Below are 14,550 nucleotides of genomic sequence, written 5' to 3'. Positions count from 1 at the left end.
AGTGAGTATAATTATGCAAGCAATGGACGAGCCGCGGTAGAGACTTAATTACATAAATAATACTTTGCCATGTTGTGAGTCATGTAGTTATCTCCTCCATCGCGCCTTTCCGGAGTGCTCATGAGTTTTGAATAACGCTTCGAGATACATATGGTGGATCCGTGACCATTGAGGATGATCACACTCCTTCCACTTCGCCAATGTGTGGTAAGACACAAGGTAATGGTATGGTGAGTGGTGATGAACATTGCATTGTTGTTAGTGAGCTTTCTCTTGATGATCCTTCATCCCTATCCCATTGCAATGTTTCATCTATGGACTTGAACACTTATAGCACTACAAATGCCTTACATGCTAGTGTTGGTAGTCCTTGCATATCTACATCTCATGTTGATATGCTTGCCTTGTCTTGTTGCCATGATAAAAATGCTTTGTTTTCCTCTAGTATTTGTGTGACTAACAATGTAGAGGAAACCAAAGATACAATGGGCCAAGATAAGATCTTGGATGGAGCTTCAAGTAGTTCATCTTCTTCATCATCTCACGGTTCTTACACTTGCCTTATGGCTAGGGCTTCAAAGGTATCTCCTTCTTTTGAACCCTATCTTTCTAGTGATGATGAGGATGATGATATGGGAGAACTTAATGTTGCTTCCTTAAACATGATGGGTGAGTTGGTCTTCCATGCTCTTCATAAGAAGAAATTTGCTTGCTCTAACTTTATGAAAATCTTGGCTTTTGCCATTGAGAGCACAAAAATTATTGATAAAATGGAAGAGCATGAGTGTGAGTGTGCAATTGAGACTGCAACTCTTAGTGAAGCTCTTGAAGAACAACAAACCACCAGTGAATCTCTTGAGGAGACTTTTACTCTAGAGCTATCTAAAGTAAAGGAATCTTGTGATAGAGCTTTAGAGGTGGCACATGATTTTGAAACTAAAAATGATGAGCTAGTAATTGCTCATGCTAAAACTCATTAAGGATTTTGAGCTTCTCAAAAATGGCTCTAGGGTCATTGAGAGTGAGCTCATCAAAATCACCTAGTCACATGAGCAACTTAAGGCTTCCAACCTAATAGATCTTTCTAAGTTGCCTTCTTCATGTGCTATTATTGATAATGCTTGTGCTACTAACTCTACCTCTTGTGAAGCATCCATCATGAACGAGAATTTTGAGCTAAGTGCTCAACTTGCTTTGATAACAAGCAATTATGATAAATTGGAGGAAAGTCATGGAAAGCTCTCTAGCTCCCATGATGATCTTCTAGTCTCTCATGATTTTCTAAAGTTAGCTCATGAGGCTATCATATCAAAGATAACATCTTGTGAGCCTCATGTGGGTACTAGCACTACTTCTCAAAATGCTATTTTGTCATGTGCTAGTGCTTGTAGTTCACCCACTCATGCTATTGATATATCTTGTGGTGAACTACATTCTATGCCTTGTTGCTCCATCAATCCATGTTCTAGTGCTTGTAATCCACCCACTCATGCTATTGCTATATCTTGTGGTGAGGAGGCCTGCAGGCGCCGCTGCGGCCAAGGCGAGCTCAGCCGGCCTCGGAGAAGAAGGAGGCGAGGGCGGCGATTTCGGTCCTCCCCCGTTGATTCCTTCGACGAAGAGGTTCAAGGAGGCGAGGCGGAGCCAATGGCGACCTCAATGGAGCTCGGGGAGGCGCAGAACGGCCGGGAATCAAAGATGGCCGGAGCTACTGTGAGCATTTAGGTTAGGGTTTCATGTACAGGGGGATTTAGGGGGAGAGAGAGATGGAGAGATAGGGACGAGGGAGGCGTCATCGTGGTGGTCTTATCCTCCTAGGGGAGGGCGGCGCGGCGAGCATCCCCTCGCTGGGATCGACGACCAGAGCCGCTCCAGGCAGCTCCCTGCCTGTCTGAAGGAAGAAGACAAGGGAAAATTGCGTAGAGCCCCCTGGCTTTTAGGGGTTTTCCTGGGAACATTAAAACATGACTAAAACAATAGTGTTTCACTATTTTGCAACCTTTTGGAGATCCAAAATAGCTCAAATATTCTAGGCAAAATATTTTGTGGACTTCGTAATCATAATTGAAAGTCAACATATTTTTGTTTTGAGGTTTTCAAACATTGAACACATTTCAAATAGAGAAATACTTGCATAAACCTAGGGTTTCCACTTTTTTTTATTTCCAAATTTTTCTTAATGCATTTTATATGATGCTCATGAATTCACAAATCAACTCCTAATTAGATTTAGCAAAATAGGGATGTTACAAAGAAACTCCGTGCAAATGGATTTTTGGAGTCATTCAATTTTTTAATCGTTTGGCACTTGTAACTCTTTTCTAAAAGAGAATGACTAAAACATCGTTCATAGGCAAAGAGTTGAACGGGCAACCAGCTTAGTAGAAACATACATGATGATGTATATGGTTCATTGGGCATTCTTCTACTTCATGAAAACTTCCAACAATTAATTGAGTTTATATATATGGATATATTTATTCGATGAGGAAGAAGTCTGAAACATTTGAATAGATTCAAATAAATTTTAGCATGAAGTGGAAATCATCGTAATAGAAAAGTCAAATATCTATGATTGGATCATGGTGAAAATATTTGAATTACGAGTTTTAGCGAACATCTAAGAGAGTTACGAAATTGTTCCACAACTCACTTATCTCGGAACACCATAGTTATGATGGAGTATTCGAGAGACGTATCCAAACCTTGTTAGATTAATGATGAGATAAAATAAAATGATGCCATTATATTTTTGTGGAATATGCTTTAGAGACTACCGCTTTTACACTAAATAGAGTGTCATCATAATCCATTCAAATGACACCATACGAGTTATGGCATGTGTATAAACCTTAATAGTCCTTTCTTAAATTTTGGTATGCGCATCATAAGTAAATAAGTTTACAACCAAAATCGGATGAATGTCTTTGTTGGTTATCCCAGAGAACAAATTGGGAATTCTTTCCACTATGAAGTCAAAGACAAAAGTGTTTGTTGATGTTTCTTGCTTATTTCCAAGAAATTGTTTCTCACAAAATATTTGAGTGGGAGGACAATGGAACTCGATAAGGTTACTGAACTTGAGCATAATGATCAAAGTAGCGCAGCATCGGAAATGGTTCCAGAAGCAGCCGCGACGCTCATGGCTCCCATGTCTACAAAGTGTTATAGCCATGGAGATCGAAGTACCTATTGAACCTTGTAGGTATGGTTTACTTTGTGATCAAATAAATTATTTGTGGACAAAGTATTGATTTTGAACAATCATAAACGAACGACATACAAAGAAGCTATGATGGGCCCTGACTCCGTTAAAATGGCTAAGTGCCATGAAATCCGAGATAGTATCTGTAATCAAGCTTGGAGCTTGGTAAACCTTCTGAAGGAATAAATACTTTTTGGAAGTAAATGGATCTACAAAAATGATGGACATGGATGCAATATCCTTGAAGAAGCTCGACTTGTCGAAAGGTTGTTTACGACAAAGTTCAAGGGGTTGACTGCGATAAGATTAGATCTTCCGTAGCGATGCTTATAGTCTATGCGGATTATTCTAGTAAATGCTACATATTTCTTTTATGAGATATGTTAGTAGGATGGCAGAAGTACATTCCTTAGCAGAAGTGTGTATTAAAGGTGTATACAAGATACAACCGAGAGTTTTGCTGGTCCATAGAATAGTAGATAGGTATACAAACTTCAATAGATTAAGTAAGTATCGCGGAGTTGTAATCTTCACCGGATGAAATAATCAAAGAGTTTTGATTTCATCGGAAACGATGAAGATGATTGAATTTGCAAGAAATTGAGTGGGAGAGCTAAGACATATTTATAATATTTTATGTGGATGACAGATCATTGATTGTAAATGATGTAATTATGTACTTGATGTGATTAAAAGGTTTCATTGAGAATTAACTTCATTGAAAAGGATCTTGACTAAGAACATATTTAGCGTCAAGATCTATGAAGATAGATTGAAGCGCATAATAAGGTTAAGTCAAAGTACATAGAAGAAATATTGAAGTAGTTCAATATGGAAACGTCAAGAAGGTGTTCTTTTTCATGTGGAAATTTAACAAAACTTGAGTGTATTTGACACTCAATGAGTAAAAACACATGATTCATTTTAGATCACGAATAATATGTACAAAATCAGATGTCCTGTGCTCTAAAATGTTACGAGCATATACCAGAATGATTCATGTGATGATCATTGGACAACAGTAAGAATATCCCTGAGTGCTTTAGAAGAACCAAGGATATATATAGTTTTGTATGGGGTAATGACAAACATATCTCTGTAAGGTGTTGCGCCGATATTAGCTTGGTCACATATAAAAATGAATTTCAAATCTCAATTAGGCTAAGTGTCGTCGTGGTGAACAGACAGATGCCATGGGATGGCTTAAGTTGGGGCCGAATGTGCGCTAGCGGATCCGGGGGAGGGTTTTGTTAACAAGAACGGGATCGGAAAGAAACCGGTATGTATTCCTTAACTTGGCCTATGGCTAGAGGTTGAAGATGTATAGTACAAGCCTCCCTCTTTCTGCTGATGAACAGTGATGACCCACAAGTATAGGGGATCGCAACAGTCTTCGAGGGAAGTAAAACCCAATTTATTGATTCGACACGAGGGGAGACAAAGAATACTTGAAAGCCTTAACAGCGGAGTTGTCAATTCAGCTGCACCTGGAAACGAGACTTGCTCGCAAGAGTTTATCGATAGTAACGGTTATATAGTAGTAGAAGTAGTGAAATAACGACGACGAGTAACAAAGACAGCAGTAGTGATTTTAGTAAACAGCAGGATTAAAATACTGTAGGCACGGGGACGGATGACGGGAGTTGCATGGATGAGAGAAACTCATGTAACAATCATAGCAGGGCATTTGCAGATAATAATAAAACGGTATCCAAGTACTAATCAATCAATAGGCATGTGTTCCAATTATAGTCGTACGTGCTCGCAATGAGAAACTTGCACAACATCTTTTGTCCTACCAGCCGGTGGCAGCCGGGCCTCAAGGGAAACTACTTGGATATTAAGGTACTCCTTTTAATAGAGTACGGAGCAAAGCATTAACACTCCGTGAACACATGTGATCCTCACATCGCTACCATTCCCTCCGGTTGTCCCGATTTCGTCACTTCGGGGCCATTGGTTCCGGACAGCGACATGTGTATACAACTTGCGAGGTAAGACCATAAACAATGAATATCATGATGAAATAATAACATGTTCAGATCTGAGATCATGGCACTCGGGCCCTAGTGACAAGCATTAAGCATAACAAGTTGCAACAATATCATAAAAGTACCATCTACGGACACTAGGCACTATGCCCTAACAATCTTATGCTATTACATGCATGACCAATCTCATCCAATCCCTACCATCCCCTTCGGCCTACAGCGGGGGAATTACTCACACATGGATGGGGGAAACATGGCTGGTTGATGGAGAGGCGTTGGCGGTGATGGCGGTGATGATCCCCTCCAATTCCCCGTCCCGGCGGAGTGCCAGAACGGAGACTTCTGGCTCCCGAGACGGAGTTTCGCGATGTGGCGGCGTTCTGGAGGGTTTCTGGCGACTTCGACTTCTCCCCGTGCGTTTTTAGGTCGAGGCCGATAAATAGTCCGAAGGAGGGCGTCGGAGGCCAGCCGAGGGGCCACACCATAGGGCCGCGCGGGCCCCCTAGGCCGCGCCGCCTTATGGTGTGGGGCCCTCGGGCCTCCACTTGAATTGTCCTTCGGCTCCGTCGGTATTCGGGAAAATAGGGCCTTTCGTCAAAATCCCGAGGTTTTCCCGAAAGTTGGATTTACGCACAAAAACGAGACACCAGAACGGTTCTGCTGAAAATAGCGTTAGTCCGTGTTAGTTGCATCCAAAATACACAAATTAGAGGCAAAACAATAGCAAAAGTGTTCGGGAAAGTAGATACGTTTTGGACGTATCAACTCCCCCAAGCTTAGCTTATTGCTTGTCCTCAAGCAATTCGGTTAACAAGCGAGCGATAAAAGAACTTTCACGAACACATTTGCTCATATGATGTATATATTCTCATGATATGGCTAATACTTAAGCGAGTTCATAATAAGGTACATGCAAATAAGATCATCTAACAGCTATGTCAATCATGAAGAAGTACCAACAATTAATAATAAGCATCATGAATCATGTATATAAGCAGGATTGCAATGTTCATAAGAGAGTATGATAAAGTGGTATCTCGCTTGCACGTATTTGATCGGCAAAACATAAATGCCCGGGCACCTCTGGAGTTCATAGAAAGACTAGAAGTAGTGATTGTCAAAGATAAAAGCATCAAAGTTATACCACAATCAATCATATTTTGAGACAAGCATATTATACTAAGAATGACAGTTGTGCTCTCAAGAAAGTGCTCAAAGAAAGAATGGAGACACAACATAAAAGTAAAAGATTGACCCTTCACAGAGGGAAGCGAGGGATTAACATGCGCTAGAGCTTTTCATTTGTAAAGCGAGGAGTAAAATTATTTTGAGAGGTGTTTGTTGTTGTCAACGAATGGTAATGGGTACACCAACTACCTCGCCAACCGGACTTTCAAGAGCGGCTCCCATGAATTATTTGCATTTTTATGTGGCACTCCTTCCAACCTTTCTTACACAAACCATGGCTAACCGAATCCTCGGGTGCACTGCCAACAATCACATACCATGAAGGAGTGCCTTTTTAGTTTAGTTTTATTATGATGATGCCACTCCCCCAACCTTTGCTTACACAAGCCATGGCTAACCGAATCCTTCGGGTGCCGTCCAACAATCACAAACCATGGAGGAGTGTCTATTTAAGTTAATTAATTCGGGATCTGGGAATCCCATTGCCGGCTCTTTTTGCAAAATTATTGGATAAGCGGATGTGCCACTAGTCCATATGAGAGTCCGTCAAAAGTAAATGACAAGGTTGAAAGCTAAACACCACATACTTCCTCATGAGCTATGAAACATTAACACAAGTTGAGAAGCATTTTGAAGGTTTTAAAGGTAGCGCATGAGAATTTACTTGGAATGGTTTGAAATGCCATGCATAGGTATTTATGGTGGACACTTTGGAATAACTTGGTTTTCATGTGTTTGGAGGCACGAGCAGCGTTCCCGCTCGGTACAAGTGAAGGCTAGCAAAAGACTAGGGAGCGACAAATCAAGAGAGCGATAGCTCGTCATAATCATGCTTGCGGCAAAATAAATTAAGCGAGGCATAAAAGTGATACAAGAACTGCTGAAGCAATGTAAATCATTGAGGCTTAATTGACTTTTGTTCAGTCATATGCATGCGTGAGCATGTGCCAAGTCGATATAAATGAATTATTCGAGAGGAGGATACCACAATGCCATACTTACTTATGAATAAAACAATGCAAGCAAACATCCATGACATGCTACTCATATTAATAAATTGGAGCTAATCATGAGAGATCATGAACTACTAGACTTTCTTAAATAACATATACCTCACATGAACCAACTAAGCATGCTCACATGGATGAGTATATGTACAAAAATGAAAACAAATAGAGTTCATACCGGCCTCTCACCACAATCGGATTGTCGTAGATCGTCATTATTGCCTTTTCACTTGTGTAGCTTGGATAATATGAAATGAAAACCACGCTCCAGCCACCGAAGACCATTGAACTCATAATGAACTTTACAAACCAAAGAAGAACAGCAAATATTTTTGGTGTTTTCGAATTTGAGAATAAGAACAAAAGGAAACAAGCAAACAAAGCAAAATCTTTTTGGGTTTTCTTATAGCAAACTAGCAATAGCAAATAAAGCGAAACAAATGCAAGAAACCAAGATAAACAAATGGTGAAGAGAAACAACAGAAATATTTTTGGTCTTTTTGTGTTTTAGGAAAGAAACAAAGTGAAAACAAGAAATAGTAAACTAAAAGAAACACAGAAAAAGAGATAGCAGAGAACTGCCAAAACCTGACAGCAGTACAGAAATCGATTTTTACAAAAATCTTACGTTGCTCAGCTCGAAAAGTGTTCAACTAATGAAAGTTAGATAACAACCTGGGGAACATGCACAAAAATTGGCTTCGCAAAATAACGTTCTGGATGTGCGCACGAATTTTTACGGTAACAGTCCAGAATCTGTTTTCAGGCAGCACTTCCCCAAATATCATCTTCCTCTCATTAGAAAACCACTCAAACAAACTAAACAAGTATATACAAGTATCCAGCAATCATAATATGCAAAGAATGAGTGATGCCGGTATACCTCCCCCAAGCTTAGGCTTTTGGCCTAAGTGGAGTTCAATCCCATCGAGGCCATGAGGTAGTATCCCCGTAGTACGACGAAGATGGATCATATTCCGGGTATGTGCTAGAAGAAGCACCCGGATACGTGACGGTGTAGTCGTAGGAGGGCTCGGCGTCCTCGGAGTCATGCTGCTGGTGGAAATCTTGTATCTTCATATGTTCATCCACCTCCTCCTTAGTGCGCGACCATGGTTGCTGTCAATACCGAACAAACCTGGCTGGGGAAGAGGGATTTCTTTCTCATCCCCGTCAGCAAACAACATTCTATAGACCATATTATCTAAAGTGGACTCGGTGGTAACAAAATGATGGCTTTTCATAGCAGTGATATCAAGCCTCCTAGGGGTTAATGGCACATCATTAGGATCAATAGGAAGCTCTAAATGTGTTAAAATGCGCAGTGCAATAGTTCCTCCAAAAATAGGTCCCCTGGTAGACAGGCGGCGAGCAATAAGAGAACCAAGATGATAAGATGTCCGTCCGGTAAGTGCAATATTCAAGAAAGCAAGATGGTAACTAGAAATATTGCTAGTGTTCTCCCTACCAAGTATGCTAGTAGCAATGTAATATGCAAAATATTTAATGGCGGGGAGTTGAATGTTCCTTATCTTGCCCCGCTGAATGGTGCGACAGTCATCATTGGTGATCCCTCGATAGAGCTCCAACAAGTCCCGAGGGTTGTCATCAATCCTCCTCGCTGTACCTACATGGGCAATATCCAATGCACGACAAAATTATTCCAATTCCATAGTAACAGGATTACCATAGATCTTGAATGCAACTGTCGGACTATATTGCGTGTTTTGGAACTTGAAGCTCTCGACGAAAATTTTGGTGAGCATGTAGTATTGCTCCCTTTCATCTCCAACGTAGGTGGCTAAACCCGCCCTGTTGACAAGGGTGAAGAAATCATCCAATATCCCTGCATTTGTCAGAAAATCATAACATGGGAAGGATGAAGCATTAGGAGCCCCATTGTCCTCTTCGGGCGCGAAGCTAGGCGCGATGATGTCCTCATTGTACGACCGCCTAATTTGGGTGGCGGTCCTAGAAGGCCTCCCGGTGCTTGGTTGTTCCTTTCTTGAACAATTCTCCAAATTTGAACTTCTTCATCTCTTTTCTGAAATTTTCAACAAACAATATAAAACTTGATTTGGTGACATATAATTGAGGGAAACTACCATAGGAACTTGCTAGAGTACTAATCATGCATCAAAACTAGTTTCTACCACTTAGAACAAGCATGCAAGCTCACTAAACATGTTACCTACAGCAGCAAAATATTCAAGATATACTCAACCAAACAAAATTCTATTTGGATAATCGAAGGAGTCACATACCGGAGAGCAAATGTGCCAAATTTCAAACATAAATCTGGGCTGAGCAAAGAGATCGAAAAATCCTGAGCTCTTGAGCAAAAACGCGAGTGAGAGAAAGTTGGTTCGAGTTATTTCGGGAGAGAGAAGATGCTTGGGAGAAAGAGATGAAGAAGTGGGGCAAGGAGGGGCCCACACCACGGGGTGGCGCGCCCCTCCTTGGCCGCGCCGGCCTGTGGTGTGGCACCCTGTGGTGCCCCACAGGTCATCCTACTGGTGCTCCCGAGTGCCTCGTCGAAAAATAGGACCAACGGTGTAATTTTCGCGAATTTTTGAAAACTTTGAAAAATGCACATTTCTGGGTATTAAGTTTATTATTACTGGCCAGGAAAATTTTTGAAAACTCTAATCAACTAAGGAACTTTGGAAAAAATAAAAGTGCTACAGCAACTAAAGCAAATGGAGGAAGAAAGAGATGTTGTTTACCTCCTCTATGCATATAAAAGGTATTTGTTAACAAGGTTGATCAAGTCTTGCCACCAAATAAATTTTACATAGCATATGAAGAAATAAACCTCAAATCAATCATGTTACCTTGAATTGTATTGATATGGATCCAATCACAAGAGTTTGATATTCTTCTTTAGGCTCATATATAGGACAATCAATAGTTCCCACTTTGATAGTTCTCACATTAGAAATAGTATTAACTCCGCACGCTTTCTCAATCCTCTTGGGGAAATAGACGGTGTGTTCCTTATCATCAACATTGAAAGTAACCTTTCCTTTATTGCAATCAATAACAGCCCCTGCGGTGTTAAGAAAAGGTCTCCCAAGAATAATAGACATATTATCATCTTCGGGCATTTCCAACACAACAAAATCGGTTAATATCAAGCGGTTATTAGTAACTTGAACAGGAACATCCTCACATATACCAACAGGAATAGCGAGTAGATTTATCAGCCATTTGCAAAGATATATCGGTAGGTATCAACTTATCTAAGTAAAGTCTCTTATAAAGAGAAAAAGGCATAACACTAACACCGGCTCCCAAGTCACATAGAGCAGTTTTAACATAATTATTCTTAATAGAACAAGGAATAGTAGGTATACCGGGTCGCCCAACTTCTTTGGAACTTTGCCATTGAAAGAGTAATTAGCAAGCATAGTGGAAATTTCCTCATTGGGGATTTTCCTTTTGTTAGTAACAATATCTTTCATATACTTTGAATAAGGAGGCAATTTAATAGCATCGATCAAAGGGATTTGCAAGAATAAGGGTTTCATCCAATCACAGAAATTTATTATAGTGTTCTTCTTACTTTGATTTTAGTTTCTTAGCGAGGAAAAGGCATTTGCTTTTGCACCCAAGGTTCTCTTTCATTACCATGTTTCTCGGCAATAAAATCTTCTTTAGTATACTTTTTATTTTTAGCATGCTTTTCGGGTTCCTTTTCAACCTCTTCTTTATCGGGAGTATCATTCTTATCATTATCTTTATTATTATCATGTTCATTACCACTTTCGGTTTCGAGCATCGAAATAGAAATACTATTAGGATCATTAGCAGGTTCGAGAGGATTCTACAACATTCTTATGTTTCTTTTTCTTTTTCTTAGATGGAGCACTAGTTTCAATGTGTTGAGAATCTTGTTCAATTCTTTTGGGATGCCCTTCAGGATATAGAGGATCCTGGGTAGAGACACCACCTCTAGTTGTTACTTTACAAGCATGTTTTTCTTTAGAATTATTTCCTAACAAGTCATTTTGCACTTTAGTGAGTTGATCAATTTGAGTTTGAACCATATGAAAATGTTTAACAAGCATCTTAACATCATTGGAGGTTCTCTCCACAATATCATGCAATTGACTAATAGCTTGAGAATTTTCCATTAGATGATTCTCTACTCTCATATTAAAATTTTCTTGCTTAACAATATAATTATCAAACTCATCTAAGCATTGCGCAGGAGGTTTTGAATACGGAATATCTTCCCTAGTAAAGCGCTGAAGGGAATTTACCTCAATCATGGATGAAGGGGGAATTATCTCACATATATCTTCTATGGTAGGTAGATTCTTCACATCTTCAGATTTAATACCTTTCTCCTTGAGAGACTTCTTGGCTTCCCTCATATCTTCATCATTCAATTTAATTAAACCCCTCTTCTTCACTATTGGCGTTGGAGTTGGTTCAGGCGTAGTCCAATCATCATAATTCCGGCCTATTTTAGCCAATAATTCTTCGAGCTTCGTCCGGAGTTCTTTTCCGAAAACACAACCAGCACAACTATCCGGGTATGCCCTAGACTCAATGGTTAGTCCACTATAAAATATATCAAGTAAATCATGCTTTTCCAAATCATGGTCAGGCAGAGCTCTAATAAGAGAGCAAAATCTCGCCCAAGCCTCAGGCAATTTCTCTCCATCTCCTTGATCAAAATTATAAACTCTCTGCAAAGCAGCATGTTGAGCACTAGCGGGAAAGTATTTCCGGAAGAAAACATTAAGCAATTCTTTTGGACTTTTAATAGAACTAGGTGGCAAACTATTATACCAAGTTTTAGCGTCATCTTTTAATGAGAATGGAAAGATTTTAGCAACAAAGTAAGTACGCTTCTTAACATCATCGAGAAAACAAGCTACTCGGAGTAGATAACTCGGTCATGTGTTCAACGAGCACTTTCTTTTTCGGTACCACAAAAGGGTGTTTTCTCAACAATAGCTATATGAGATAGATCAAGAGAAAAATCATAATCTTTATCCTTAATGTTTATAGGAGATGTGGCAAATTTAGGATCGGGAGACGAGTTTATATCTAACGGTATGTTACGCAAGCAACTTTTTAATTTTTCTTGCATCGGTAGTAGCATTGCATTTTTCAATAAAATCATCATCAAGTTCCACATAATCTTCATCAAGATCATCACTAGAGTATTCAAGTTCGGGTGAATTAACAGGTGTAGTAACATCGGGAGTTTCGGTATTTTCAATTTGTCTAGACCTAGCAATTGTAGCATCTAGAAAAGTTCCCAATGAACCACTATCATCAAGCACGAGCAGAAATATTATCAATATTATGAGAGTTTTCGGATTCAGCGAAGTACCGGCATTTGAAGCTTGTGGTGGTGAAACAAGTTTATCAATCACGGATGGTGAATCAAGAGCGACGAGAGGTACTCGGAGTTGTACCTTTTCTTGTAGTGGATGGTAATATGGCGACCTTAGTATCGCGAGTTTTACCCATGATGGAGAATTTGCAGCGAACAATATCAATCCAAGTGAACTTCCAAATAAAGCTATGCTCCCCGGCAACGGCGCCAGAAAATAGTCTTGATGACCCACAAGTATAGGGGATCGCAATAGTCTTCGAGGGAAGTAAAACCCAATTTATTGATTCGACACGAGGGGAGACAAAGAATACTTGAAAGCCTTAACAACGGAGTTGTCAATTCAGCTGCACCTGGAAACAGACTTGCTCGCAAGAGTTTATCGGTAGTAACGGTTTTATAGTAGTAGCGGTAGTGAAATAACAGCGAGCGAGTAACAAAGACAGCGAGTAGTGATTTTAGTAAACGAGCGGGATTAAAATATCGTAGGCACGGGGACGGATGACGGGCGTTGCATGGATGAGAGAAACTCATGTAACAATCATAGCGGGGCATTTGCGGATAATAATAAAACGGTATCCAAGTACTAATCAATCAATAGGCATGTGTTCCAATTATAGTCGTACGTGCTCGCAATGAGAAACTTGCACAACATCTTTTGTCCTACCAGCCGGTGGCGGCCGGGCCTCAAGGGAAACTACTTGGATATTAAGGTACTCCTTTTAATAGAGTACCGGAGCAAAGCATTAACACTCCGTGAACACATGTGATCCTCACATCGCTACCATTCCCTCCGGTTGTCCCGATTTCGTCACTTCGGGGCCATTGGTTCCGGACGAGCGACATGTGTATACAACTTGCGGGTAAGACCATAAACAATGAATATCATGATGAAATAATAACATGTTCAGATCTGAGATCATGGCACTCGGGCCCTAGTGACAAGCATTAAGCATAACAAGTTGCAACAATATCATAAAAGTACCATCTACGGACACTAGGCACTATGCCCTAACAATCTTATGCTATTACATGACCAATCTCATCCAATCCCTACCATCCCCTTCGGCCTACAGCGGGGGAATTACTCACACATGGATGGGGGAAACATGGCTGGTTGATGGAGAGGCGTTGGCGGTGATGGCGGTGATGATCCCCTCCAATTCCCCGTCCCGGCGGAGTGCCAGAACGGAGACTTCTGGCTCCCGAGACGGAGTTTCGCGATGTGGCGGCGTTCGGAGGGTTTCTGGCGACTTCGACTTCTCCCCGTGCGTTTTTAGGTCGAGGCCGATAAATAGTCCGAAGGAGGGCGTCGGAGGCCAGCCGAGGGGGCCACACCATAGGGCCGCGCGGGCCCCCCTAGGCCGCACCGCCTTATGGTGTGGGGCCCTCGGGCCTCCACTTGAATTGTCCTTCTGGCTCCGTCAGTATTCTGGGAAAATAGGGCCTTTCGTCAAAATCCCGAGGTTTTTCTCGAAAGTTGGATTTTGCACAAAAACGAGACACCAGAACAGTTCTGCTGAAAACAGCGTTAGTCCTTGTTAGTTGCATCCAAAATACACAAATTAGAGGCAAAACAATAGCAAAAGTGTTCGGGAAAGTAGATACGTTTTGGACGTATCAAACAGCCTAACTTTTCTCTAAGTGCGATCCATCCCGCGCAGGGGTGTGCCCCCTCTCCTTATATAGGGGAGAGGGTGGCTTACAAGGCAAGAAACCCTAAAGCATATTAGATGATTAAAGCTACTTTATAAAGCCTCTTTGGTCTTTATGACACCGGCTTCATCTTTAATCAGGAGCTGATGA

This window comes from Lolium rigidum, chromosome 7, assembly GCF_022539505.1.
Source record: "Lolium rigidum isolate FL_2022 chromosome 7, APGP_CSIRO_Lrig_0.1, whole genome shotgun sequence".
Classification (NCBI taxonomy): domain Eukaryota; kingdom Viridiplantae; phylum Streptophyta; class Magnoliopsida; order Poales; family Poaceae; genus Lolium; species Lolium rigidum.
This window is presented reverse-complemented; position numbering follows the sequence as displayed.